The sequence below is a fragment of the Myxocyprinus asiaticus genome, chromosome 6 (genome assembly GCF_019703515.2).
Source record: "Myxocyprinus asiaticus isolate MX2 ecotype Aquarium Trade chromosome 6, UBuf_Myxa_2, whole genome shotgun sequence".
In the NCBI taxonomy this organism is placed as follows: domain Eukaryota; kingdom Metazoa; phylum Chordata; class Actinopteri; order Cypriniformes; family Catostomidae; genus Myxocyprinus; species Myxocyprinus asiaticus.
The window spans coordinates 21,819,478-21,843,636 of record NC_059349.1 but is presented as its reverse complement, the minus strand read 5'-3'; the positions used below and the strand labels follow the sequence as shown (position 1 = coordinate 21,843,636).

Here is a 24,159-nt window from a genome sequence, read left to right as displayed (position 1 = left end):
TATTTAAATGTTAGGCAAAGAGAGAGTATGCAAGTTGATTGGCTACCCAATTACATGTCAAAGGACCTATCAGCTTACACCATGTGATATGATTGGCTTGCCATATAGGGCTGCTAGCATCATTGTGACAACCGCTCCATCGTGGTGGCAGAGTGACACTGGCGGTGATGCATGTGACATAAATATATCAACTTACAGAAAAGACCATACGAAAACTTGAAATAAATTTCTGAAATAAGTTTTTTTTAATGACTATAGTAAAGTATTAGATCCTTTTTAACTGTGTTGTGGATTCTTAATCCCAGGCACGTATTAAGTCTTTTACAGACTTCTTCATTTTGTCAACATTATTATAGCAATGGCGTATCTACAAAGTGTGATATGCATTTACGCGACTCAAGCCAAGCGCACACCTACAGCGCGTAGTGTTTTGTATTCTGTTGTGTTGATGTGCACACTACATAACTGATTGCAGGTGAAGGTGAAGGTGTATCAACTACACTTCTATTTGTCCCCGACTGAAATTACGGTCCCAAAATTCCTTAACAAAATCATGCACAGGTAAGTTTATTTATGGTAACATGTTAACACATGTAAGAAGCCCATTTATGTGCTCTATCTAAAAGTCAAGCTCCATTGTGCATTCGCTTAATTGCATACAGTGCATCCGGAAAGTATTCACAGCGCTTCACTTTTTCCACAATTTGTTATGTTACAGCCTTATTCCAAAATGGATTAAACTGATTATTTTCCTCAAAATTCTACAAACAATACCCCATAATGACAACATGAAAGAAGTTTGTTTGAAATCTTTGCAAATGTATTCAAAAAAAAATTTTTTTTTAAATTCGAAAAAAGAAAAAGAAAAAATCACATGTACATAAGTATTCACAGCCTTTGCTCAATACTTTGTTGAAGCACCTTTGGCACCAATTACAGCCTCAAGTCTTTTTGAGTATGATGCTACAAGCTTGGCACACCTATTTTTGGGCAGTTTCTCCCATTCTTCTTTGCAGGACCTCTCAAGCTCCATCAGGTTGGATGGGGAGCGTCGGTGCACAGCCATTTTCAGATCTCTCCAGAGATGTTCGATCGGGTTCAAGTCTGGGCTCTGGCTGGGCCACTCAAGGACATTCACAGAGTTGTCCCGTAGCCACTCCTTTGTTATCTTGGCTGTGTGCTTAGGGTCATTGTCCTGTTGGAAGATGAACCTTCGCCCCAGTCTGAGGTCCAGAGCGCTCTGGAGCAGGTTTTCATCAAGGATGTCTCTGTACATTGCTGCATTCATCTTTCCCTCAATCCTGACTAGTCTCCCAGTTCCTGCCTCTGAAAAATATCCCCACAGCATGATGCTGCCACCACCATGCTTCACTGTAGGGATGGCATTGGCCAGGTGATGAGCAGTGCCTGGTTTCCTCCAGACATGATGCTTGCCATTCAGGCCAAAGAGTTCAGTCTTTGTTTCTCATGGTCTGAGAGTCGTTCAGGTGCCTTTTGGCAAACTCCAGGCGGGCTGTCATGTGCCTTTTACTGAGGAGTGGCTTCCGTCTGGCCACTCTACCATACAGGCCTGATTGATGGAGTGCTGCAGAGATGGTTGTTCTTCTGGAAAGTTCTCCTCTCTCCACAGAGAAACGCTGGAGCTCTGTCAGAGTGACCATCGGGTTCTTGGTCACCTCCCTGACTAAGGTCCTTCTCCCCCGATCGCTCAGTTTGGCCGGGCGGCCAGCTCTAGGAAGAGTCCTGGTGGTTCCAAACTTCTTCCATTTACAGATGATGGAGGCCACTGTGCTTATTGGGACCTTCAATGCTGCAGAAATTTTTCTGTACCCTTCCCCAGATCTGTGCCTCGATACAATCCTGTCTCGGAGGTCTACAGACAATTCCTTGGACTTCATGGCTTGGTTTGTGCTCTGACATGCACTGTTAACTGTGGGACCTTATATAGACAGGTGTGTGCCTTTCCAAATCATGTCCAATCAACTGAATTTACCACAGGTGGACTCCAATCAAGTTGTAGAAACATCTCAAGGATGATCAGTGGAAACAGGATGCACCTGAGCTCAATTTTGAGTGTCATGGCAAAGGCTGTGAATACTTATGTACGTGATTTATTTATTTATTTATTTTTTTTTTCGTTTTTTATTTTTAATAAATTTGCAAAGATTTCAAACAGACTTCTTTCACATTGTCATTATGGGGTACTGTTTGTAGAATTTTGAGGAAAATAATGAATTTAATCCATTTTGGAATAAGGCTGTAACATAACAAAATGTGGAAAAAGTGAAGCGCTGTGAATACTTTCCGGATGCACTGTAAAGTCCAGATTCACTTTATAATGCTTTAAAAATATCAAGGAAAAACAAAGGGGGCACAGGGTATCTACTAATAAAATAATTATTATATAAATAACCACAGTCCTTTAAATTGCATTTGATAACATATAAAATTGTAGTGAATATTAATAAAGCAACAACACTGAAAAAGAGAAAAACATTCACTGCTCTTACACTGCTGTAACATAACAAAATGTGGAAAAAGTGAAGCGCTGTGAATACTTTTCGGATGCACTGTATTTAAGTTATTATATTATATGTATCTGTTGATATATTTGATTAAGCTCATTTATATACACCGATCAGCCACAACATTAAAACAACCTGCCTGATATTGTGTAGGTCCCCCTCGTGCCGCCAAAACAACACCAACCAGAATAGCATCTCAGAAAGCTATTCTGAGATGCTATCCTTCTCACCACAATTGTACAGAGCAGTTATATGAGTTACCATAGACTTTGTCAGTTTGGACCAGTCTGGTCATTCTCTGTTGACCTCTCTCATCAACAAGGCGGAAAAATCCTCACAACACTATGACAGGATAATTTTAATAAACAATGTTATATTCAACAATGTTTTTATTTAAAAACATTGTCAGTGCATTGTTAATATCTTGCAGTGCTGTTTATTTCTCATAAAATTTTCATCAGCAATGTTTGAATTAAAATGGTCTAATTATCCTCATGATCCTGTCTTTGTTAACGGAATCAAACAACACCTCAAACATTTTTGTCAGTAATTCTGCTGACAAGATTAACACAGCGTTCTGGACGTGTATTCAGTGTGGCTGGAAACATCATAACTCAAGTGAGATCCTCTTAAAAACTGGACAATGGTGCTTTTTTACTGTCAAAAAAATATTAAAAGGATTCGACAATCAAAAAGATTTCAGCAAAGTTAGGACTGAACTATTTAATTATTGTCAAGCTGTTTAGTTTGAATATTGGAGTTTAGCAATATTCACAGAATCTGACAATCTGAAATATTTTTACCCACTTACATGAACATGTCACTGATGTATAAGTGCATGTATGTTGGTGCAATAACATACAGAAATGTCAAACCAATGCAAAAAGTTTTGAATTTATGCTATTTGGGGTATTTTGTGATTTATTACAAAGGGTTTAATTTTTATTACGTGTTCAGTGATGCACTTTTTTAAGTTTGATCCACAATAAACGCATAATTTGCCATGCCCTGCCCCCTCCAACCATTGTACAACACCGTTCACAGGTGATGATTGGCCCTTAACAACTGCGGTGTTCATTTAAATAAACTGCCACTGCAACAGCCATATTGACATATCACATGTGAGTGAGCTGACTGGCTAACAGATAACAAGTTCAAAGAACCTATCAGCTTTCAGAGTTTCATGCCTGAACTTAGTCATTTCCAAAATATTTAATACATAGCTGTGCTAGTTTCATGTCTTTCATTTCACTGTGCAGTTTTTTTTCTTCCAAAATAACAGAATAAACTTTAAACAATAGTTCACATCCATGTATTTATTTATTTGCTTAATAGCAGTGTGAAATGCAGGATAATGTACAGTCACTTGGTCATAATAAAAAAAATTAAAAAATTAAAAAAAAAATACAAATAAATCGGCACAATAATCCCTGACATGGTCATAGTACATCTATAAACATATCATGGTAAATGTCTACAGCATAAGCTGCAAATACTAATAAAAACAAGGTCAGCAAATGTTGTACTATATTAATCTACCTCATGCACACTGATCACTACATATTCTTTGAAAATCTCATAGATGTTCAAAAGAACTGCACCAAATGTCTCATACAACCTCAGAAAACATGGTCTGTACAGCTAATATCATCAGGCTGAATAAAGAACACTTTGAATCAGTGGTGTAGCCAAGGGTGGGCTGAAATTAGACCCAAACCCACCCAGAATATTATTCTATGACTTGATATATATTTATAAAACAGTATAAAAAATGCATACATTTTAATTTCTGAAAGTGTAAAAGAACTGTTTGAATGCGCCGCTTCTCTTGGGACAAAAATTGGCCCATTCATTTTTACTGAGGCCCACCCAAAAGTAATTTCCTGGCTACGGCCTTGCTTTGAATATTAAACTCTTACAATAAATGCATAATAATGAAAAATTTTACATCTCATGAAATGTACACTGGTGGCCAAAAGTTTGGAATAATGTACAGATTTTGCTGTTTTGGAAGGAAATTGGTACTTTAATTCACCAAAGTGGCATTCAACTGATCACAAAGTGTAGTCAGGACATTACTGATGTAAAAAACAGCACCATGAGATGTGGAAGGCCAGATGTACAACTAAACAAGAGGATAAGTACATCAGTGTCTCTAGTTTGAGAAATAGACACCTCACATGTCCTCAGCTGACAGCTTCATTGAATTCTACCCGCTCAACACCAGTTTCATGTACAACAGTAAAGGGAAGACTCAGGGGTGCAGACCTTATGGGAAGAATTGCAAAGAAAAAGCCACTTTTGAAACAGAAAAACAAAAAGAAAAGGTTAGAGTGGGCAAGGAAACACAGACATTGCACAACAGATAATTGTAAAAGAGTGTTATGGATCTTAACCCCATTGAGCTTTTGTTGGATCAGCTAGACTGTAAGGTGCGTGAGAAGTGCTAAAGGAAGTGTGGGGTGAAATGTCACCTGAGTATCTGGACAAACTGACAGCTAGAATGCCAAGGATCTGCAAAGCTGTCATTGCTGCACGTGGAGGATTTTTTTATGAGAACTCTTTGAAGTAGTTTTTCAAATTGTAATAGTAATTTTTCACATTATTAATGTCCTGACTATACATTGTGATCAGTTGAATGCCACTTTGGTGAATAAAAGTACCAATTTCTTTCCATAAGAGCAAAATCTGTACATTATTCCAAACTATTGGCCGCCAGTGTATATCTTTCATGTCATAATTTGTTTATTTTTGTATTTTATTTTATGCAGTGCTCAATTTCACAGTTTACTGGTATTTAAAATAAAGTATGGACTAGTGCATCAAGCCGGGAGAAAGTGAGAGGGACTCTTGGCATGTAGAGTGACAGATCTCTTGATATCTGTGAAAGGTGAATTATTTAAAGTGTTTGAAGGTAATGTATTTTATTCATGAGGGGCTTTATTCAGAGGTGCATCTGTAAAATAACGTCAACCGGTGATAAACTGTCAGAACAAGGAGCACAGTAAATGGAACTAGAGGTGCATGCTACATTATTGAGTATGGTGAACACTATGAATAATGTGTCATTTTTCGCTGGATCCATATCCTAGTCTATACTTGTGCAAATTTCTGTTCTTCTAGTAAAGTATCTGCTGTGTGCAACTTTGAATTAGGCAAATTGCAATCAGTTGTAGCTTGTTATAAAATGTCAAAGCATTTTAACCTTCATTTCAGATTGTGACAGTGAACTTATAACAAACTGACAGTCTGCTTAACGGACACCTACATTTCAGCTCAGTAGTGCCAAGCTTTTAGTCAGACTTTAAGTCTAACCTGTGAGGACAGCATCATTTGAGGGAACAAGCCAGTCATAGAGGTCTATGTTTATCTCATCTTATTCAGTGAAACAATGAGAGCTGATTTTATACTCTAGTGTGCCTTATGGGGAAAGTGAGGTTGGGAAAACAGGGGTGTCATGTAACAGCAATGAGGAGTTGTGTGTTAAGTGCAGTGCTCAAGGGCACAATAGCAATGCTCAGTGGTTGGTGGTACAGAACACAAAGTATCTTGTTACTCAGCAATATTTTCTCTTGGTGCCTTTATTAGGCTTTTTATAGTGGGAGGGGAGAGCAATATTTCTGATATAATTACACAGTTAAACTAATTTACTAGCTCCTCACTGTGGGTGCAATCCATTAAAATATTCAATCAGTTGAGTTTGCTAAGAAGCTTAAACTTCCTGGCATGATCAAATATGATAAAGGCGAAAGGAACAGTAGACACAAGTAAACAAAGCCCCGCTGTAGGCCTTATCTTAACATGTTCAACAGCTCACCTTGTGTGGAACATAAATTCAACAAAATAAACACACAAATTCATTAATTTTTATACCAAAAAAATTCAGATTAAGATAAAACCATATTAATAATAAGAAACGATGAGGGGAAAAAACTGTGATTTTGAGATAATGTCATAAAATGACCTAACAGTAGAATCTGCTGCTAATACGTGAACAACAGGGTACTTTTAAAATGCCCCCGTATCTTGTTATATAATCTACTGTTCTTCTAAATTTAAATGTCTGTGGGGAAATTTGACTCAAACTTATCTTATTAAGTTACTGTTTTCCTGAAGATGTCTCGGATTTCAGAAAAGTCTGTCCACAGGTAGGATCATGACAGGAATTTTAAGAAGCTAGCAATGCAAGACATGAAACATTCCGGAGGAGAGAGATTTTTTTTTTAAATAATCTAAGCTAAAAACATAAAGAAACATTTTATGAACTCCAGTGGTTATATTCCAGTGTGGATCAGTAGTATCGTCTTTAATAGCATTCAAGAGAAAAAATAATAGTAAGCTGTGGTTGCCAGTACTGCATATCTTCTATGGAAAATACATGTGAAAGACTTTGTCATAGCTCACTCTGGACTGGTCAAGCCTTGACAGGTGGACCAGTGCTTGTTCCTTGACTCTGAAATGCTGTTCATAATAATTTGTCTCAGTCCGGCTGAGTTTGTCTCTGAAATGCTGTTCTTCGTGAGCTAATATCTGCATTCCTGACACACCAGCACAAACTGTCACAGTGTCCTTAATAATGTGGCATTGCACACAGGAAACAAAATGTCACTGCTGGTCTAATTTGTGTTCTCTAAATATTACCTCACTCTGTGAGCTGTGATTCCACAAAAGCAATGAATCTGTTTTGTTTCATAATCTATATTATTTTATCACCTACACAGAGGTGAGAGACTGGGCTACACATACACATAACAGAAGAGTGTACGGGACAGCTTTTTTTGCAGCAGGGAGTTAACCCTGATAATATTTTTAGCTGCAGCAACAAGGGAATGTGTCCAAAACATGTAGATGAGCCTTTTCTCCTCTAGTTCTTGCTAACCTTACATCTTCATCTTGTTTGCGGCATCAACAAAAATACAACACAGAACTCATATAGCAATGCAATGTTCTCTCCATTCATTGTGCTGTGTTAACGGACAAATGGAATGACTTGATAGAGATGATAATTTGATATTTAGGCTTCACAAAGTAATTTTGCCTGCAAAGCAACAGTAGATCCTGCAGCCAGGTTTAGCATAACGCATTAATCTTGTTAATTACAACAAAATGTTCAATTACTCTACATTCATTATAGTTGTTTTAGGGTGGGGCTATAGAAGCACAAGGATGTTCTAGCAAGATTTTAAAGATAAATTATGACAACTAAAGAGGCACCCAAGAGATGCAGGTATTTCTGAATTCTACTGAATTTAAAATCTTAATTGCTTTTTTCATCTAATTCTAATAGCTAGTCCTCTTTAAATGTTAGTAGTTATGCAGATACCAAAATGGCATCATTCATTAATTATGTCATATTAAGTAATATTAATTTAAGTAAAGGGAGCACACACTGAAAAGAAATGTGCTGGATTTGCTTAAAAATATAGTGCATCATTTTTGCGTCCCACTTTTTGAGCAAATTCCACTAGGAATTTTAAGCAACGTTACCTAAAAAAACGTAGCTGGCTATGGCCAAATTAATGAGCTTCCATTAAAAAATGTTACTTAAAATACTGTGCCATGCCAGCTACTACATTTATGTTTTTTTTTAACTCTAAGAGTCTCTGTTTACCCAACTATGCATTTTAAGCTCATAAGCTATTAGCAGCTTCAAATTCTATGTTCTGTTCATTTACTTTCAATTAACTTTCAAATAAAATGACCTGAAGAAATAACAGACAACTGGTGAACGTCAAAGGTTTTTATTGTCATTTACAAATTTACAATCTAACATAGATATTCATGCTCTCCTAGAACCAAAAAATTTTCTCAAATACAAAAATAGTAACAAAATCATGACGATAAACAAAAAACATAAATACAAGTGGGCTATGCAATGCCAAGAATTTCAGTAAATCTAAATAAACAATTCAAAATGCATTTTTAACAAACTGCATACTGCAGAAATATATGCAGGTAAGAGAAAACTCTCTGAACTAATACTTTAACAAAAACACAAGAAACAGTTTGCATTTATAAATTAAACTATTCATTCAAAAGATCTTTTCAATGTGGCCAGACCTTTCCATCATCAGGATGCAACACTATTTACTGTACGACCTCAAAAAAAAGAAAGAGTGTCAGCTTCTTTGGGTAGCTAATGTGAAAGGCATAAAATAGCCCAAAAAGTCAGTGCACTGACCCAAGTTTTGACAAATGTCCCCAGCTCATTTTCAAGGACAATCTATACATCCAGTGGGTTGAAAGGCAACTTTCGCTCTTCCTGCTCCAAAGCATTGATGGCATCTGCTCCTTTCTGTGCTTGGTCAAGCTCCTCTTCCTAAATGCATAGAAAAAATCTTTGTCAAAATGTATATTAACAGTTTCCATTGTATTTATTTGCACAATTAAATATCCTCAAAATCAATAATTACAGAGTAAAAAGAAAAGTGATGCTTAAAGGGATAGTTCACCCAAAAATAAAAATTATCTCATTTACTCACCACCATGCCATCCCATATGTGTATGACTTTCTTCTGTTGAACACAAACAAAGATTTTTAGAAGAATGTCTCAGCTCTGTCGGTACATTCAATGCAAGTGGATGGTGGTCAAAAAGCACATTAAGGTGGCAAAAAGTAATCCACATGACTCCAGTGGTTGAATCCATGTCTTCAGAAGCGATATGAAAAGTGTGGTTGAGAAACAGATCAATATTTAAGTACTTTTTTACTATAAATCTCCACTTTCACTTTCATGTTTTTCTTCTCTTGTTTTTGTGGATTCACATTCTTTGTGCATTTCAGCACCTACTGGGCAGGGAATAAAATTCATATTAAAAATGACTTAAATATTGAAATGCTTCACACCCACACCTATAATTTTGCTTCTGAAGACATGGATTAAACCACTGGAGTCATATTCATATCTTTAATGCTGCCTTTGTGATTTTCAGAGCTTCAAAGTTCTGATCACCATTCACTTGCATTGTATGGACCTACAGAGCTGAAATATTCTTCTAAAAAGCTTTGTGTTCAGCAGAAGAAAGTCATACACATCTGGGATGGCATGAGGGTGAGTAAATTTGAAGCGCACAGCTATTCAACCACTGTACCAAATGCATTCATTTATATGAATGTCAGTGGATATGTTAAAATGGTGTTATGTAAATATGAATAATGTCATCCAAATGTGTTTCCTTTTTTTTTTTTTTTTTTTTTGCCTTAAAAAAACCTCTGATGAATCTTCTTTCAGTTATAGCTGTAGACCTGCCAGGACTATAATTTAAATGAACCTATCCTGTTAGACAAAAAATAAATAAATAAAATAGAATAATTGTAACTGACAAGATAAGCAACATGTATGGCTAGTTTACATTTAACATTCATGACGAGACAATTTTCAACCGCTGCAAACCCTGCTACATATTACAACAGTATTATACTTATAATGTGACTCTTTTTTACAAACCAACTTACACATGTTGATATCAGGGTGTCTCCTTGAGGCAAACCAAAAATTATAATTCTCTCATCATTTATGCAGTCTTATGCCATGTCAAACTCATTTGACTTTCTTCAGGGGAACACAAACAAAGATTTTTGATGGATATCTGATGTGTGTTTGTCCATATAATGGAAGTCAGTGAGGTTAAAAACTTTCAAGATCCATAAAGGCAGCATCAATGTAATCCATATGACTTGAGTGGAAATTTTGGTTTGTGTTCCACAGAAGACAGAAAGTCATACGAGTTTGAGAAGGCCAAATGACAAGAGAAATATCATTTTTGGGTGAACTACTAAAATCATTTGATTAACCTGAAAAGTGAACATAAACCAACACTCAGCTAATGTAAGCTGGTTTCCCTTTAAGACGAAGGGGTTCAATGAGACATCTGCATTGAAACATGTAGAAAAATGATTTACCTGTTGGAGTTACCTGTTGCCTGCTGAGTTTCTGCCGCGCGAGTGACGCCTGAGCAGCGGTTGAAGATTAACTGTCTCTCCGGTGAAAAATCTGCGGGAATTCTCCGCCACTACCTGACAATGAGAAAGCACAGTATTTTCCCATGAGAAAAGTGTAAGTGCCACATACAGAATATTAATTATTGCCATTGACAACCTCAATGTCATTTAAGGCAACAGTGAAACTCATTACAGAGACTGAAATTTATGCTTCACATGATATTGATGTATTTATTAATGTCATCTCAAACACTAACTGAACGCTAAAACTGTAGATGCAATCGATTAAGCTGAATATAGACCAACACTCTGAAAATGTTAGCTGGTTTCAGGTTGTACAATTTTAAGTTTGCATTAAACATTTTAAATTGGTGTAGAAATGCGATTAACTTTCTGGAATTACCTGTTGTTTGCGGAGTTTCTGTGATGCGAGTGAGGAGTTGTAAGTGAAGGCCCTGAGCAGCGGTTGAAGATGAAGAGTGTCTACCTGGTGAAAAAATGCGCGGACTCTGCGCATGTACACATCTAATTAGCCTCATGCAGACAAACGATTAATATACTGTGGATTTGCAAACTAAACGTAACATAAGTTAACAACTTCTTTAAGCAAATAGAAACTTGAATACACAGAAAATTGATAGCAAAAAAAAAAAAAAAAAAAACATCTACTGATTCCACACTATGTTTAAAGTAATTTACCTTTGAACGTTTTGGCAAAAACTTTGTGTTGTCCACCACGAGCTCTCCTCATCCAAAATGTCAGCCAGCCCCAAATATGCTTGCTTAAAATCCACGAGCTCTCCTCATCCAAAATGTCAGCCAGCCCCAAATATGCTTGCTTAAAGGGGACCTATTATGCAAAATTCACTTTTACATGGTGTTTGAACATAAATGTGAGTCGGCAGTGTGTGTACACAACCACCTTACAATGTTAAAAGTCCACCCATTCCTGTTTTGTTATATTTCTATTTGTAAAAAACAGTGTCTCAAAATGACTGGTTTTTGTATCCGCTCTAAAGTGACGTCACTTTAGAGCAGGCCACGCCCACGACTGGTGACGGACTCCACCCTATTATCATAGATCCTCCCCCGAGTGATCAACACGCAGTCCGCCATTTTTTTCTATGCTGGAGCAGCTACAGTGAGAAGAATAATGTCTCAGCTTCGTAAGCATCATAAGTGTTCTGTTGTTGGCTGTAAAAGTGAACATAAGAGTCTTCATGTACTCAGAGCCACTGAAGACGCAGTGGACAAGTTTTGTTTTTGAAGAAAATGTGCCCAAAAACATACCAAAATTTGTGTATGTTTGTGCAAATCATTTTACACCGGACTTCTTTGTGAATGAGGGTCAATAAAAAGCAGGATTTTCAAAACACTTGACTGTCAAGCATGGATCAGTACCAACTGTTCGTGTTCCCGCTTTATATCCTGAAGATGTAAGTATCGCACTTTATTTTTTGTGAATGTTTGCAAATCGCCTTTCCGAATGTGCTTGTTAGCTGATTCCACGGCTAATGCAGCTAAAGTTACCATTGTCTCTGATTGTATTCACGGAGACCAGAGCTATGTCGTTATAGCTTGCGTTGCTGTGGCGTGAAATGCAGATGGAGGGCAGGAAGTGATTTTCTACATAAGAAGCACTATCACAAACTCAAAATGACTATGTTTTGCATCATTTACGGTTGCTCATACATATATGGCTGAACTCAGTCATATTGGTTCTGATTTGTTGTTGCTATAGTATCCGAAGCACGAGCTGTAAAGGCACAGCCCACTTCCGGAAAGGGGGCGGGGAGTAGCAGCTCATTTGCATTTAAAGAGACACACACGAAAACAGCGTGTTTTTGATTCCACCCAAAAAGAGGCATTTACAACATGGTATAATAAATGATCCGTGGGGTATTTTGAGCTGAAACTTCTGGGGACACCTGAGACTTATATTACATCTTGTGAAAAGGGGCATAATAGGTCCCATTTAAAATTCAATCACATTCTGCACCACGGAATCTTACAAAATTAGGCTGGGTTTACTAAACTTAAGATTGTTGTCGCTTCACTCAAAATAATTAGCAAAGTTTCTTTATTATTATGAGTACAGCATAATCTCAATATCTTGTGTCACAAATATAGCATATAATTAAGGAAAGTTGACAGCATTACGTTTTCAGTAAAATCTGTTTATTTTAAAGAGCAATATTTGCTGAAGCAAGGAATTTTTTCAGCGCACATGCCGCTGGACATGTTACTGCAGATATGTTAGCCTACTTCTTAAACTTCTTAAAGACCCCATGAAATCAAAATAGAAGTTTTGTCTAGCTTGAAGGCCATGTATTTGTATATCCACTTTGAAGATATGAACTTTTGGCAGATATGCCCATTTAAAATTGAAAGTCTTTATCTTCCAGGACAATGGTCTAAAAATATAATTGACATATTTTTGGAAAAAGCGTCTGCCAAATGCTTAAAGTAAATTTTGTCCGCAGGGGCATGTCTAAATTTTTGTCCAATAAAATGGTCTTTAAAATGAGAATGTCCCCTTCTTTCCCCCTATACCACCTTCCTTTGATTATAGAAAGTAGCGCCCAACTTTTTGACCAAAATTGCACGTTATCCATGCCTAAATCCGCCCCTGCATACACAAAAATGACCATTGAAGGAATATTACAATAGGAATATACAAGTTGAGCTCAATCAACAGCATTTGTACCATGTTGATTACCACAAAAAAATTATTTCGACTCATCCCTCTTGTTAATTAAAAAGAGCAAAAATCAAGGTTACAGTGAAGCACTTACAATGGAAGTGATTGGGGCGAATTGTTGGAGGGTTTAAAGGCAGAAATGTGAAGCTTATAATTTGAGAAAAGCGATTAAATTAATGCTTCTGTTAAAACATGTACTATCTGAGCTGTAAAGTTGTTTAAATTGTCATTTTTACAGTCATTTTAGGGTTTGTTGACTACGTCATCATGGCAAAAAAGTTGTAAAATTGTTTAAAACTTTACACAGAAAAGGTTAGTAAGTGATTTTATCACACTAAAATCATGTTAACATGCATATTGTTTAAGTCTCGTGGCTATACTTTCAAAACAGTGAGTACTTTTAACATTTACGGATTGGCCCTATTCACTTCCATTGTAAGTGCCTCACTTTTTAAAGAAAAGGAGGGACGAGTCAAAATACAGTTTTGTGGTAATCAACTTTATACCACAAATGTTGTCGATTGAGCTTAACATATATTGAACAAGGAATATTTTCATTTTCATAAAGTTAAAGATGTGGTAAAAATTAAATGGAAAGCCAGAGCTTAGCTATCCCAAAACCATAAAATCTTGTAAAAACATCAAAGATATTTTCCCTCGTTTTCTATAGGCTATCAAGATAAATATAATGTTTATACTTTCCCACTGTTATTGTAATGCAGTATTAAAATTATGAAGCTACAGATGGGACATGAAATGCACAATAAAAGCCTCATAATTATGTGGCCTTCACCTTACTCATAAAATTTCTCTATAAAAATAATACCCATGCCAGCAGATTTCTATATTATGTTTTTCATCAACAGAATTCATCATTGAATAAACTACAAATATTACAGTATAAGGCTTTGAGATATCATACTAAATATGGAAACCATCAAGAAATGTCAAGACTCTATATGCATTCTAATGCATATATAGTATAGCTGATTATACAGATGTGAGTACAGACGTTTAAGAACATTTCCCAAAATGAATCACTCCTCACTCTTTTCAATTAATCCTCCTGCAGACTATACATTACATTCTTGCTTTTATGGGAATATCAAGCAGACATAAATTACAGCATAGATACTTGCCTTATCAGTCTCATTTCCTCAACAACAACAAAAAAAAAAAAAGCCAACGAAGCCAAAATCCAGCAAATGAATTAATGAAACTAAGGGCTTTTGGCAATCCAGCACAAACTGTCTGCCAGCAGTGTGCTCCAGACGGCAAGGGATTCCTTTCAGTGTCTGGCCTGCTGGCTGGCACTGTGAATTTCTCATCCTCCTCCTGATCTGAGTGGCTTGGCAATGTTTGAGGCAGGGTCTGATGAGCGTGTGTCAGACTAGAATACTTAAAGAGAGTAAGTGCAGGACAGAAGACTTGTTTGAGATTGAAGGGGTCGCAGGTGCTGAAAGAATCTTCACTCAGAGAATTACAGGAGCACTTTTGCAGTGGTAAGAGCCACTAAGTTTATTTTTTGTTTGGACAGTTTCTAAAGAGCTATTTAGTAATATACTTTATAAAGTGCAATAGCCATAAATACTGGTGTGCTTCAAGTGTTGTGTGGCTGCAGTTGCTTCAAAAGAATAGTTCATCCAAAAATGAACAATTTGTCATAATTCACTCAGCCAAATTTTTTTCCAAACCCTCATTTTTTCTTCTGTGGGACACACAGAAATGATTTTTTAAAGAATATCATTGGCACTTTTTTTCCACATAATATCAGCAACAGTAAAATTGGGCTGTCATGTGGTGTTTTTTTTTTTTGTTGTTTTTTTTTGGTGATGGAGTTCTACAAAGTCCTCCTAAAAATATTAGACCAGTAACACGTATAAAAAAATTGTCTCCACCTAGAAAAGTAGTCCCACCTCAAAAGATTATTTACACATCTTAATATCTCAAATAAGAAAACTTTTTTTTTTTTTACTGAAGAATTTGTGTGGTTTAACAAAAATATGAGCTTCGTATTTCTGCTTTTAAACACTAGTAATTGCTGTAATTGGCAGCATGCCACAGATACATAGACATTAGGTTGAAAATAACTTGGAATATTCCTTTGGGAACTAATACAAGATGGTGACAGCTTTCCAATTCGTTATAAGTATTAACTGGTAGCTAAAAAAAGAATCTCCCCTAAATCCATTGGTAACTTCACCTGCCATAGTCTTGTGAAAGTGACGCACATGAAATGAGTGAATTATTGTGAGAAATTATTGTGAGAGATTTGCACTTTTTAAGGTGAATAATGAAAGACTCTCATTTACTGAGAGCTTCTTGAGGGAAAAACGTAGAGAGATCTGGAGTTCAAAAAAGGTGCTGGGAACAGGACTTAAACTAAACATCGACATCACTCAGTGAGGTCTGAGCAACTAAAGACTTAATATTAATCAGAATGCAGAGTCAGAATGATTGAACTCATCTTCCATTTCTCCACTAGAACCGAGCTGATTAGAGAAACAGCTCATTAATCATGCTATGAAATTTCTAAGAGTAACACTACAGTTAAGTGGCAGTCAAGAATACATAAATAGTCAGATAGTTAATCAATTGAGTTTGTTGTATAATTCCCTTTAAAAGTGTAACATCTTTAAATTATTAGTGAGGGTCACTTGTTTAACAGAAACTATCTGTGCCGAGACTTGGAGGCAGAGGGGGCTGACATGATTCAGAGTCACATTTATGTTATACAAAAAGAGATAAAAAGGAGTAGTCAAGGAAGGCTGTTGTGAAAGTTCAAGGGAGCACAAACAGTGATCTCATTGTGGTAAGTCAACATGGTGGTGGGTTCAGAGGTCATTAGCTTGGTGCAGGGGTGGACTGGGAAGAGAAATCGGCCCGGGAATTTACACAGAAACTGGCCCTGGCTTGGTGGCAACCCTGCCATGTTGCACCATACATGACCTTTAAGAACAACTTGTTGCATTGTTCACAAGTAAAAAGAAGTATAAATGTTACTGTTGGAAGCCTGAAAACATTGGTACATAGGAGGGGCAATGTAACAATGACATGAAGGGAGATAGATCCTCTGTAAAATGTATTCACAATACATTTTATTACATTGCATGTAATTTGTAGGTGTACCTCCCTACATTAACAGAAAAAAAGAGGAAAACCCAGGGGCTTAAGCAGACCCAGCTCCATGGGAGCCCACCGTGGGGGACTGAACTCCGAATCGGTGCCTAGGGCTATCAAGAGCTACGTGCACAGGACGCTCTGCAGTGCCAGGCGAAAGGCTCGAGACAATCTGACAGAGAGTGCTGAAAATGAAAGGCACTCCTGTTGTAATGAGTTATAGGCTTCACAGATTAATTTTTGCCCTTACTTGATTACTGCACTACAGTCGTCTCTCTCCCTCATATCAATGAGTTGCTGACGTTTTTTGTTTTATTTTTTTAAAGACAGTAGACCATAGTGGAGACACAACAGGCATCTTTTGCTAAAACATACTGAAGAGAATGAGAATGAAGCAAAGTGAAACTATCTTCACATGCCTGTCAGCCACTCTGGTGGTTCAGCTGAACCAGGAAAACAAGGTGTGTAAAAGGACAAGTCAATGTGGTGCAAGAGTGCCTTGAGACCTACTATATAATCAGTTTTGCCTTGTTAATTTATCATTATTAAGCAGCATGTTATAGATAGCCTTTCATGAGAAACAGAAGGAAAGTTTGTAAAATTCTGTGAAATTAATTCAGTGATGGCAACATCACTAGTATGACATGGAAAGACAACCTACTCTTTAAATTGACTAAAAATATGCCTATAGCGTTAGTATAGATTTGTCAGCTGTTTATAATAAGCCTGTCATTATTTGACAGTTAGCCCATTTAAAGGTAAATGTGGAGATGGGGGTGTGGCCAAGTGACATCTGTGGAGAGCGAGGCCGGGAGAGGAAGGATTGACACCTGTGGGAAATTATCTTTAACTGCTGTTTTGTGTTACAGTGAGAGCTGGAGAGGGATATAAGGGCAGTCCATACTGCCGGAAGGGAGAGAGAGAGATGAACTTGTGTGTGTGCTACTGCTGAAAAGCAAACTGCGTGTGAATTTAATTTGTAAAAGGAATGTGAATAAAATTTATGTTAGACTGTTTGAAGGTCCCTCCTCCCAGTTTTCCAGTAGGACGTCGGGCACACCGAGCGGTCGGTGGCTGAACAGTAATTAGAATGGGAAAAACCCCATGGAGGCTTACGGGACCTCTCGATCTTCATATAATAGGGGCTCGAGCCACTTGTCCCAATTCCGAGCGTCATCGTGCACGAATTTCCGAATCATGTTCTTTAGGGTTTGATTAATTTGTTTGACCAAGCTGTCTGTTTTGGGGTGGTAAATGCTGGTGTGAATCGATTTAATCCCCAATAATTCGTTCAGTCCGAGTAGTGTGCTTGACATGAACGTAGTGCCCTAATCAGTGAGGATTTCTTTCTGAATTCCCACTCGGGAGATAATTCTGAAGAGTGCCTTCACAACACTTCGTGCTGAGATTTTGCGCAGAGGCACTGCTTCTGGATATTGCATTGCATAGTCCACCAGATCCAGCACAAAGTGATGCCCGCGTGCTGTCCATTCTAATGGCCCGACAAGGTCCATACCAATTCTTTCGAAGGGGACCTCGATCAACAGAAGGGGGTGCGAACATCCCCACGAATGCCTGGCCAATAGAAACGGGCCATTAGATGGTTCAGTGTTTTCTCCTGCCCTAACTGACCTGCCATCAGATTATAATGAGCCGTCTGGAATAACATTTCCCGACGGCTCTTCGATACAAACAATTGGGTTGTATCCTCCTTTGTCTGAGTGTCCTGCGTCACTTGATACAACCGATCCTTGATAATCGGAAAATATGGGTATGAGAGTGCAACGTCCGGCTGGAGACATTGACCTTCAATCACTTTCACTTGGTCGAAGGTGTGCCTAAGGGTCTCCTCTCGCGTCTGCTCCAGAGGGAAATCCCCTACAGGGAATCCTCTAAGGGCTAGGGAAGTTGAGACTTCCCCCTCCCTTGCATCCTCCTGGCACGGAGCTGGCGTAGACGGCCCCAGCACCGCCTCCCCAGCCAGCGAATCACAAACCACACACCGAGACACTTTGTTACAGGACCCATCCACACATATTCCACTCAATAATGTTGTAAATGCCAGCCAATTCATACCCAAAATGAGTGTATGGGAGAGGCGGAGACTAACCGCAGCCTCGACACTTATACTTTTGTCCCTGAAAATGAAAGATGACCGTCACTAAAGGGTAATTTTGAATATCCCCGTGCACACACCTTAACTTCACTCACTGGCTTGTACCCAAATCCTCGGATTGAACCAAGCCTTGGTGAATGGAGGTTTGGTTACAACCTGAATCCTCCAAGGCTTGGTATGTACCCCCATTAATACCCACAGGTATCCGGTAAACTCCAGCTCAATCGGGGGCAGCCTGTGGCACATCGGGGATCCAGACCAATGTCTCCACCTCCATCGCGGGGCATCGGTCCTGGAAGTGCCCTGGTTCCCCACAGCTCCAGCAGACTGGCCCAGGCTTCGTGCCCACACCCGTGGCAGCAGATTCACCAGTCTGTGGGGGAGAGCATAGAAAGATGGGGGAACTGGCAGGTTGAAAGGTCCCCAGGACTGGGGAACCAGTTTTGGGGTCATAATTCCCCGTTTCCGGGGAATAGGAACAGGATGGGAGGAAGGTGAGTGGGAGGGAGGATAGAGAGAGAGAGACAGAAGAAGAGGGCTTGCCAGTCCCCAGATTTGCCGCCAGATGGTCCTCCGCCAGTTGGACAGGCTGGTCTAGTGATGTCGGACGGTGGCACTGGACCCATTCCACGGTTCTTCTCGGCAACCGAGCAATGAATTATTCCAGCACCACAAGATCTATTGCCATGTTGGCGTCATGCTTCTCTGCCAGCAGCCACTGGTGACAGGCATCACGGAGCTGTTGGGCAAATGCAAACGGGAGGCCGAGCTCGCTAAATGTCAGTGAGCAGAAATGTTGGTGATGTTGTTCAGGACTCCGGCTGACCCGTTGCAAGATGGCTCGTTTCAAGTCATGATACCCCAGGAGGTTGGTGGCTGGAAGTTGTTGTGCTGCCAGTTGAGCTTCTCCTGACAGCAGCAGCAGCAGCAGCCGGACTGCCCACTGGGTCTCCGGCCATCCTGAAGCTCCGTAGCAACTGTCTGTTGTGTCTTTTCTTGTTGAAAGGAAGACAACTTAGACAGGAAAGGCAGTTTTAATGTGCCGTTATTGATACATGTTTGTTACGGCATTGCATTCACTGTTCTGCTCTACTGCGTATGTACGTGCTTAAGTAATACAACTGAAACCAAACAGAAAACATGGAACTGGACTTGTTGGAAGACACAAAATATCTCCCCTATTTCAGATAGAAAAACATAGTTAGAACTCAAAATGTAGACGGTAGTCCACATGTGACCCAAACTAGTGCATAAATGACAAACAATATCAACTTATGTGTGGGACAATTCAGAGTCCACATTAGTCCATTGTTTCAATACCTTGCTTGTCAGAAAATGTAAATATTGAAAACAAGAACAGGTGCATTTGTGAAACATAAACGTTAACCACATTGTGCAAATTTTTTACATCTCGTCAGTCAAGTACCTTTGAGCTTTGCGACTTGGTCTCAGGGAATAGTGAGTGTCTTTGGCCATCAGTTTTAGTGTGTTGTGGGTTCTGGTGTGTGTTGTCCTGAAAAGTGTTGTCTGAGTCTGGAACTTTTCCATGGGTGTCATCCTCTTCGTCAGATGACTCATCATGCTCTACAGTGAGACAAGGAGAGAGTCTTTTGAAGAACAAGGTTTCCTTGTGACGCGTCGTCCTGAATGACTCACCATCACCTTTGATATTGACCACTTGATAAGGTTTCACCTTATATGGAGTTGTCAATTTTCCTATGTGTGGTTGCCTACAAAGTACAACATCTCCTGCTTTGAATTTGGGATCTTGTGCTCTGTTGTGATGATCTGCATGTTGCTTCATACGTTGCTTTTCAGCGTGATCAGTGTTACGAAGTTCAGTGTTTGGCTTGTTGTGCGACATTGAAGGTAGAGTGGTGTTGAGTTTTCTTCCGAGTAGTTCTGCTGGTGTCCGTTGTGTGGTTCCATGGGGCGTCACTCTATAATTTCTCAAGAAGCTATACAGGCACTGCTTCCATGGTTGACCTTCAGCATTTGTAGTCCTGATTGTTTTCTTGAGTGTTCTCATGAAACGCTCCACTTCCCCATTTGCCTTTGGCCAGTATGGAGTTATTTTTCTGTGTTTGAAATCAAGATACGAACTGAAGTCTGCGAAGGAGCAGCTGTTAAATAGTGGTCCATTGTCAGATTTATTTGAATATTTTGTCTAGTTTGGGGATCACAGTGTTGGCTGCTGTTGATTTGACTATCTCAACCTCTGGATATCTGGAATAGTCATCAAAAAGTACTAGCAAGTAGTCACCAGAAGGAAAAGGACCAGTAAAATCTACAGAGACTTCCAGTCACAGATCTGTTGGCAATTCAGACATCTTGAGAGGTTCTGTGTGATTTTGTGGTGGGGCCGCCTGACAAGGGATGCACTTTTGTACTCCTTTTTCTACTTCTTCATCGATACATGGGAACCATACCTTTTCCCTTACGAGTTGTTTGGTTTTGACGATGCCCATGTGTCCTACTTGTGCAAGTTGGATGGCTTTCTGGTGTAGTGAAGTTGGTTGGACAAGTCTATTTCCTCTGAGGACAATGTTTTGTGATGCATTAACTGTGAGTTCATGTCTTAGCCGGTGAAATGCTTTCAGCTTTGTATAGTCTGTATTTGTCATGTTGTTTGGTATATGTTTCCAGGCTTTTCCTTTCAACTCTTTTATCACTGTTTGGAGAACAGAATCTTTCATAGTTTCTTCTTGTACCTCTTCGAACATCATTGTTTTTGGGACTGTGTTGTCAATGATGAAGTTGACATAGTTTTCAGCATTCTGAGAAGACTCATCAGTGATGTGGTCTTTTCCGGCCTTGTACTCCCTGTAAAAGTGTACTGCTGGAGCCTCAGCCTCCAGCGTTCAAGTCTGGCAGGTGGTGATGCTCTAGGGTTGTTGAAAATGAGCTCCAGTGGTTTGTGATCTGTAACAACCTTGAAGTGTGAGCCGTGCCCAGATGATTGCTAGAGCTTCTCTTTCCGTTTGCGAAGTAGCGTTGTTCCACAGCTGTGAGCGCTCTGAAAGCATACGCTATGATGCTTTCACAGGAGTTATCTGGGCTGGGCTGACTTAGTATGGCACCAAGGCCAACTGGGCTGGTGGCAACCAGCAGTGTGGATTTCTTTGTTGGGTCAAAATATGCCATTTTGGTATTCTGAATCAGTTGTGATTTCAGCTTGTCTAGAGCCGACTGTTGCTCGAGCCCCCAACACTAGGTGTGATCTATTCGAGTTAATAATAATAATAATTTTATTTATTTATCACACATTATACATTTTGCACATATACAGTGAAATTCGTTTTTTTTTTCACATATCCCAGCTAAGCTGGGGTCAGAGTGCAGGGTCAGTCATGATACGGCACCCCTGGAGCAGATAGGGTCAAGGGCCTTGCTCAAGGGCCCAACAGTGGCATCTTGGCGGTGCTGGGGCTTGAACCCCTGACCTTCTGATCAGTAACCCAGAACCTTAACTGCTGAAACAGTCTAACGTAAGTTTTATTCACACTTCTTTTACAAATTAAATTCACACGTGGTTTGCTTTTCAGCAGTAGCTCACAGGTTCATTTCTCACTCTCCCCTCCGGCAGTCTGGACTGCCCTTATATCCCTCTCCAGCTCTCAATGCAACACAAAACAGCTGTTAGAGATAATTTCCCACATGTGTCAATCCTTACTGCTCTTCCTCTCCTGGCCTCACTCTCCACAGACAGTGGAGAGTGAGTTTTTCTTTTCTTTTTTTAAGCATAAATCTTTTTAAATTTTGTCAAATTTCTTTTAAGATTAAAATTGTGTAGATATTTTTACTGGAAAACAAGGCATATTATATATATATATATATATATATATATATATATATATATATATATATATATTTTTTTTTTTTTTTTTTTTTTTTTTTTTTGTAGTGCAGTGCATGTGTATAAGATATCCTTGGTGAAAACATATATTAAAGTGCAGCTTACCATTACAGTTGCACATAATGTCCGTACAAAAAGGAAATAGGCAGGAAATAAATCTACAAAGCAAATCCATGTGCTATTAAACATGGGAGACAGAGGGCTATATCACATTGCAGTGGTGAGAAGAGCTGTTGATTGAATTCTGACAGCTTGGTGCTTGTGCCCCTTTTCACACCCTTTGGATAATGAAGTGGTGATAAGTTTACCCCAGCCGGACAAAGCCCCATGGGAATGATAATGAGGCCAGTTGTTAATTAATGTGGAGTTCTCCTGGTCTCTGTATGCTCTGTGAATCCCAATTAGGCTGAAGCTTTACAACATGTTGCACTTGATTTTCAGTTCACTTCAAAGCTCTGGCTCCTTCTGCTGTTTTCAGAGGGTCTGATTTCTCAAAGACTTTATACTAAAGGGCACACTGCATCACACAGAGGAGAATGTGTTTGCCTTTGCTTATGTGTAAAACCAGTGGCTCCACTGCTCACATGTCATATGTCAAATCATTAAAAAAAAATCTTAGTTTGATGATTCCTTACCTTTATAAAGTCCCCCATAGATTCATTGATTGTCAATACATTGAAATAATTAGTCGTGATTAATTTTGGGATTACAGAACTTTTAAGAATTGCATATTCTTCAATAAAAACAACAGTTGTTGAAGGGAGTTGTTGAGAAATTGATGCCAATTTACATGTACATGTTTTTATTAGATTAATTTATTATAATGTAACTTATCTTAAATCATTTTAATTCATCTTGTGGCCCCCTTGGAAATTTGCTGAGTCCCCCTAGTGGATCCGAGCCCCCTGGTTGAAAACGCCCTGGTTACTTTCGTAACCTCCATTCCCTGATGGAGGGAACGAGACGTTGTGTCGATGTAGTGACACTATGGGTCACTCTTGGGTGCCCGAAACACCTCTGGTCTTTGAAAAAGGCCAATGAAAATTGGCGAGTGGTATTTGCATACCACTCTCCCGAACATACGGGTATAAAAGGAGCTGGTATGCAACCACTCATTCAGGTTTTGTGCTGAGGAGCCGAGACAAGGTCCCGGTCATTTCAGCACGTAGTCCAGCGTTGTGGCAGGAGGGACACAACGTCTCGTTCCCTCTATCAGGGAACGGAGGTTATGAAAGTAACCAGGATGTTCCCTCTCTGTCACTCACTCGACATTGTGTCGATGTAGTGACACTAGGGGTCCCTATACGAAATGCCACAACTGGCTGAACTGTGTTACATGAACTGGCGGTGTGTGACAGGCAGACCACTGTGTGCCTCGTAGCCAGCGCACCAGGCCGACACGTAACCTCCCCCAATGCTGTTATGAGTGTCGAACGGCCCTTCGGGGACAAGTCGACTGCCCAAAAGATAGAGACAGGCTAACCCAGTCGTGGCCTTTTATCCTCTCTTTTTTTCTCTCCCCAAAAAAAGAGTGAAATTTGTTAACCGACTGGGGCCACCAGGTCTAAGTCGGGGGGGGGGGTGTCACTCTCAAGGGGAAGACACCGTGGAGACCACACCCCGCCCAGAGGGGGAGGGGGTATTTTGAGTGGAAATATGTCACATGGTCTTGCCGAGCTTTGTCAGAAGTATGTCATGTGGAGAAGTTCCATGGTAGGTCCTACCGTATGGGGGAGGAGTTTCTACAAACATGGTGACTGGGGCAGAGGGGCCTCTGCCCAAGGAAGACACAGTTTACCAAAAGGGAAACGAATTAGCGGAAGATATATATGTCGCATGGGATTACCTATGGGGAACCAACACATGCGGAGCACCTACCCCAGTACAGGGCTTAGTTAG

The 24,159-nt window shown here is 39.3% G+C and overlaps 1 protein-coding gene across 1 annotated transcript in view; it reads left to right on the top strand.

The window, feature by feature from the left end:
• The window catches only part of LOC127441887 (netrin-G1-like), a 105,828-nt gene that overhangs the window by 6,683 nt on the left and 74,986 nt on the right, over positions 1-24,159 (top strand). The window lies entirely within an intron of this gene.